Raw genomic sequence first — 6,890 nt, forward strand, 5'->3', positions numbered from 1 at the left:
AAAAAAAATTAGATTTAAATTTTAAAATTAAATTAATAAAAAATTAATATTTTAAAGAGGTGAAATGATGTGTTTTGGTTGGGACTAACGACTGTTAAAAAATTTTGACGATAGAGATTTTATTGTCATTTCAATTGAACCAGGGAGTAAATTTTCTAAAAAAAAAAAAAAAAAAAAAAAAAAAAAAAACTTAAGAATTTTTAAATTTTAGAGGGTTGACTCAGGAACTTATTGTACAATTACCCTAAAATAAATACATTACAAGAGATGAAAAGTAAAATATGGAAAAATCTCACAATGCTATAGAAACACGCAAGAGCGTTGTCCTTAAAGGTAGATTCGTGTCTCCCGGAATATATAACTCGGTGCGATCGGATCCTTTGACACGCAACTTCCCAGAATTAGACTATAGCGTCTACCTTAGTTAAGGACGCACTTCCAAATAACGAAAAGTAATAGAACAACCCAATTATCAAAGTGAATGAGAGACTTCAAAATATTATTTTTGTAGAAAAGCTAACAATATAATATATAGCTTTCTAGATTGGAAACAAAGGAAAAATAAGAGAAAAATAATATATATATATATATATATACCAAAAAAAACAATTAAAAGTTAATATCATTTCATCATAAATCGGGTTTTAAGACACGAAGGTAAAAATATAATTAGTAATAGTAAATTAATGGCTGAAAAATTAATCTTTGTAACAAATATTACAATAATCCCCCACATATTACAAACACTAGAATAAGAGGAGATTTAAAGTATGTATCGATATTGTACTCAAAGGTTTTAACCGCACCTATGATACTTAGATTTTGAGAAGAATAGTTTTAAGTAAATAAGAAACATATTTTGTTCAAATTTTCAAATACAGATTGATGTAGGAATCATTGTGCGGGACCATGAGGGAGGGATGTACACTTGCAGCCAAAACCATGACCAAATTGGCAATTCTAGAATCAGTAGCGGCGAAGACATTGGTTGCGTTGTATGTAGCGGAGTTTAGTCAAGATTTAGGGGTACGAAGTATCATTATGGAGGATGATGTGGTCCAAGTAATGAATGCCATGAAAGCTAAGAAACAGAATTGGAGTAGATATGAACAGTTAGTGGAGGATACGCGTGGGGTGTTGAATATGATGTAAAGTTGGCAGATTTGCCACACTAGAAGAAAAGCATATTCTGCTGCACATGGTTTTGCCAAAGCAACAGTTAAACAATTAAACAAGTCATTGACATTCCCATGCAACCAATTTGTCATCTATACTTTCTAATCCTCTCCTCCTCTCCCCAAATTTAATTGACTTAATTTTTGGTTTAAAATCTATCTTGGAAGTATGATCATGAATATATATATACATACACAAGTGTATTCATCCTTTGAAAACTAATATCAAGCTCAAATTTGGGTTGGCAATTCGTAACACGACTTGTAAACTTGATACAAATTTAATACAAAACTAACATATTAGAATTGAGGAGTCTGGAATGTTTAATTAAATGGGTTGAATTAAGATTGACCTATATAACCTTATACCTATACATCGACACGGTTTAAACCCAACACAGAGACACTTATATATATATATATGTGTGTGTGTGTGTGTGTGTGTGTGTGTGTGTGTGTGTACATATGTGTTCATCCTTTGAAAATGAATGTCATGCTCAAAGTAGGGTTGGCAATTCTCGACACGACTCATGAATTCGACACGAACTAAACATGAAATTAACTAATTAAAATTGAGGAGTTTAGACTGTTTGATTAAATGACACTTCGACACAACTCAAATCCGTCACTGAAATATAAATTGCAATCAAAGTGACCCTAGGCAGGTGGCCCTGGCCCTTTGCTTCATCTTGAGCAAGTTATGGGAATTGATCCAACACATGCATTTAGATTATGAACTTTTTCTTGGCTGCAGTACGTGGCACTAACATATGGTGCTTGAAAATTACGTGAAATATCTTTTTATATATATACGCGTAACTTGGACATGATACGCAAACAGAATAAAAAGAAGAGGGCATACCTTTAATTTCCGTGGTGTGAGTAAGTGACGATATGTCCAAAGACGAATGTGACCCATGAGGATTAATTAAAAAGATTCTAATAATTAGAGATAATAATGTTTAATTCTAAAACAAATTCACTTTAATTCTTGAATAAGGAATATATTTCGGTTACTAACTATTTATTGCACGCGCAAATTATGTAGATTTTTTTTTTTTTTTATGATATATATGAGGTGACATCATTTTGGTGATGCAATAGGAGCTATATTATATTATTATATTATATAATAATATTAACTTAGGCTTTTGAGGTCTTAATAATTAAGATTTTTTTTTTTCTTTTGGGAAAATCAATCTGATTTCATTAATAGTGGTCAAGGGGCTCTTGTAATCACAGAATCATAGCCGAAGCTGAAATATTACACGTCAAAAAATCGAAAACATAACAAATCTTACAATGAAAAACCAATCTATAACGTCAAACATCCGCTATCCCAGCCCGATCTTCAGATTATAGAACAAATCTGCTAACGCAGACTCCTTCCGAGTGCAAAGGAAGCCATTTCCCAGGTATGACCAAAAAACTCACACCCAAACCATTCCCCTCTTGACCTGAAAGCCAGAAGCATTATTCATGTCTTTAACCCAACGGCTAGGACCATAAAATAAAAACAACAATAACAACAAACAATGTAACAACAACATCAAAAAACAAAAACAAAACCCCTCACAAGCAGCAGTGGAGAAGCACGGCATCGTAGGCATCCCTTCGGAAAACGTGCCTTAGATGAAGAAAACGATTAGATCTAAGGTTGAAGAGACTAGATCTGGATCTAGATCTAGATCTACAAACTAGATCTGAAGCAACCCGCCAGAAACAGAGACCCGTGGAGCCTACATAAAAGACGCTAAGCACTGGTACCATGAAAGGGGAGGAAGAAAGATATAAATCTAGATCTTCTCTCCTCTTGAAGTTCTTTTTAGTGTTGTTTAGATGAAAAGAGAGCACCATAATTAAGCTTTATTTGCCCACAGTTTCAGGCACTAAAACTAATCAGAAAACACAGAATATCTCTGCAGCATGATTTCTTTCCGATTAATGCAACGTGTGAAAATAGATGATGTGGCGGGGGCCGGCCGGTTCTTTCTTTTTCTGGTTTGTACGGCTATTCCATGGATTTTCATGCTATCAGAGCAGATCTTCTCTTTTTCTTTTCAAAACTTGTCCTTTTTTTCTTTTGTTTTTTTTCTCTGTTTTTTTTTTCTTCTCTTTCCATTTGGCTTTCGGTTTTGTTGAATTGATGACCTGGCCGGATGCGAATCTTGCCGTGGGAGAAAAGTTAATTCCACCGAATTGGATAAACCCTACAATCCTATCAAGCAACTTCCTCTTTCTCCCCATCTGACCAGATGCTCCAAAGTTTATATTTATTTATCATACTAGTTAACTTGATGTGTTTTAAGTAATTTTTCATGTCAGTCACTTAAAAAAAAAAAGAAAGGATCAAGAGATGCTTAAAACGTGTCAGTTCAGCCGATATGAAATAAGTATGAAGACTAGCATTAATCGTTGGCTAAGAGCATATTTGGGATTGTGTTGGAAAATAGAAACTTTAAAGTCAAAAAGATAGTTCTAGAAAAAAGCTTCATTTTTAAGTTTTTTGTTTAGCCTCTTTTTTTTTAGAGTGAAAAAGGAAAAAAAAAAAAGCGCATTTGAAATTTTTTACTAAACATGTTAGTTTTTTTGTTTGTACAGTTTTTTAAGTATTAAAAGTACTTTATATATATTAATTAGTTTCAAGAGGAACTATAAGTACTCTTACCCTCATGTATTACAATATATATACTAATGCTTATCTATTAGCTGCTTGCTTTTGAGATTGCTATCCTTAGAAATATGGATTTCGTTGATGATATATATGATATACCAAAGCAATATTGTTCACCTCTTGATGATTTGCAGAAGAAAACATTATAAAAACTTTCATCAAAAGCTCTGATATATCAGTAACTTAGTCGTACACTGTTAATGCAAATCCAAAGATCATCAAAAGCATCTGCTAAGTCATAAATTGCATTGACTCATCACATCATCCCCAAAGACAAGAATAAACGCACGGAACAGTGAACCAGTGAGAAGTAAAGAAGAAAACAACAGCTCAAACATAAAGATGCCTTCATCCACTAGGGTATCATTATGTGAAAAGCATTCAAGGAGAAAAATTACACAAAAAAAGTCTTCTGTCATATATAAGAAAAATTATTGGTGTTAATATTTTGTTCATATTTTTCTTATATCATCTTATAAATTAATCACTAGATTTGTGAACTTATGCGAACTCATATAAGCCAATGGTAACCCAAAAATCTAATAGTTAGTCTATTCATGAATTTGTAAGAAAATATGAGAAAAATATAGGTAAATTATTTATATATATATATATATAGAGAGAGAGAGAGAGAGAGAGATAGAGAATGGAGAAACAAACAAACCAAGAACTCAAATATGTGATGCCAAGAACCGACCTCGCTTTTACAATATTCTAGCCTTAGCATGCGTCCACCAAAAATATTGACATTGCCCCCCTTATCCACTTTATGAAGTACCATATATACTTTATCCCATGTGTGCCTTATATTTGCAGAATAATTTTGGTATGTAGATGGAGACAATACTTCCAAAAAAGTGATGGAGAAAAAACTTTGCAAGAAAATGTTGTTGATATCTATTGGGAACCTCATCTAGAGTACTCCTCGTACTTGATTGTGTTTTTTAGTATTCAGTAGTTTTTAATGCATTGAATCAGTTTTTAATGTTCATAAACCCTTGAGAATTGTATTCATCAAGTGTCTTTTTGTTTTACAGTTTTACTTGTCCCAAGGGAGAGGTAATACTCTAATGTTTAGGGATTACAAATTGTCTTTCATCATCTTATATTTTTCGTAAAACATTTTCAATATTTTCTAGTGTTTGGAAAATGAAACTTGGTCAACTGAAAACGTTTTTGGTCAATGTAAAGCACCCCATCTTTTTTGTAAAATGGTTTAAAGGCTTAAAATATTAACAAAGCTTTCGTCCAAACTTTCTCCAATTCGGTCTATTATCCTTAAAGGAAGAGGCGCTCAAGGCAAGGCCATCCCACAAATTCGACCTCCTAACTTGAAAATTATCCCCATAGATAGTCAACACCATGTAACTCCATTTACCGTGCACATTAACCCTACAATGAGTAAGAAAATAAATTTGAAACTCCTACCTATATGAGTGTTAGTCTGTCAGAAATGGAGTGCCTCAATCCTCCATTTCTTTCTTGGTAAGTAATTATCTCTGTGAAGCGTTCAGTAAGCATGTCCACTAGGTTATGGAAATGGGATTCAATCCCTTGAAAACGGTATATGTCCTGGCAATTCAAGTGGTATTGAAGATAAGTAAACCGAAGTTGGAGTTTTATAAGAGGTGGGGTTGGTCAAAGAACATGGCCGTGTCAGCATTTAAAAGGCATCCAAATTGTATGCTTGCATCGGAAGAGAAGATCACGAAAGCAATGGACTTCATTGTGAACAAAATGGGTTGGCCATTTGCTAACATTGCTATTAATCCTGCTTTTCTTTTTTTTCAGCTTGGAGAAGAGGATAATGCCTAGGTTTTCAGTTTTTCAGATTTTAGTAACCAAGGATTTGGTCAAGAATGATTTGTCCTCGTCGAGTATCTTAAAACCTAATGAGAGGAGTTTTATGGAAAAGTTTGTCATCAAATACCAGGACGATATTCCTCAATTGTTGAATGTGTATCAGGGTAAGACGGATCTTTTGGAGGTTGGGAGTCGATTTGGGAAGGTATGTGTGGCTGAACAGTTGTAACATTTTGGCTTCCAACTTAATTTAATTCTTGAATTTTTATTGGATAAAGTATTTGCATCATCTTGTATTGCTTTCACTTGGATATGTGATCTCAAAGACAACATTGCCAAATATTGATCTGTGACATCTAGTCTTAATTTCAAGCCGAAGCCCTGACTCACATTTTAGGGGTGGGCAAATACCCGACCAATCCGCCCCGACCCACCCATTTCCTTTAATAAAAACGCAGGTACGGGTTGAGTTTTTGGTTACCCACGTGGGGCGGGTCAGCTTACAGGTTATAGTTTTTTCAATTCCAGGGTACCCACCCCACCCATATATACTTAAACTAAAAAAAAAAAACCCTAGATCCTTCTAATCCAGCAGCCACCTCCCCATCAGTTTTCCTTTACGCCTCCATCTCCCTCTTTTCTCTCGAACTCTCACGCCTCCCTCTCCCAAACTCCCTCAGTTACTCAATTCTCTCTCTCTCTCTTCCCTTTCACACCGCCTCCTCAGTCGTCTCTCTCTCTCTCTTCTAGTGGTCGCTAGTGGTCACTGCCAACTAATCTATCAGATTAGCTAGGGTTTTGGACTTCGGATCAAAGAAGAAGAATGGAGGATCGGAAATTGGAGATCCAAGCGACGACACCTAACCGACAAAACCCTTCTTCAAGCCCACCAATCTTCAAGCAATTAGTTGAGAATGAATTGCAGAGATGAAGCTGTGATGGAGGTGGGAAGAAGAAGAAAAAGGAGTAGAAGAAAGCTTCTGAGAAAAGCCCCAATTCTGAGAAGAGCCATGCACATAAGCAAAACACCTGACCCAACCCACCCCGCCCTACAAGACACCCGGTGGACTTGGTGACTTGAATCCAGGTAGCTAGTAGGGTTTTTCAAACCCGATGGGCTTGGGTAGGGTAGCTAAAAGGGCCAAAACCCGCACTGTTACATGTCTTTCAAGAGATTGACATGTCCTTCATTAGTTACTTGGTTGTGTTATGACTGTTAAGGTGCTTATCAAATAAAT

The sequence above is a fragment of the Corylus avellana genome, chromosome ca2 (genome assembly GCF_901000735.1).
Source record: "Corylus avellana chromosome ca2, CavTom2PMs-1.0".
Taxonomy (NCBI): Eukaryota; Viridiplantae; Streptophyta; class Magnoliopsida; order Fagales; family Betulaceae; genus Corylus; species Corylus avellana.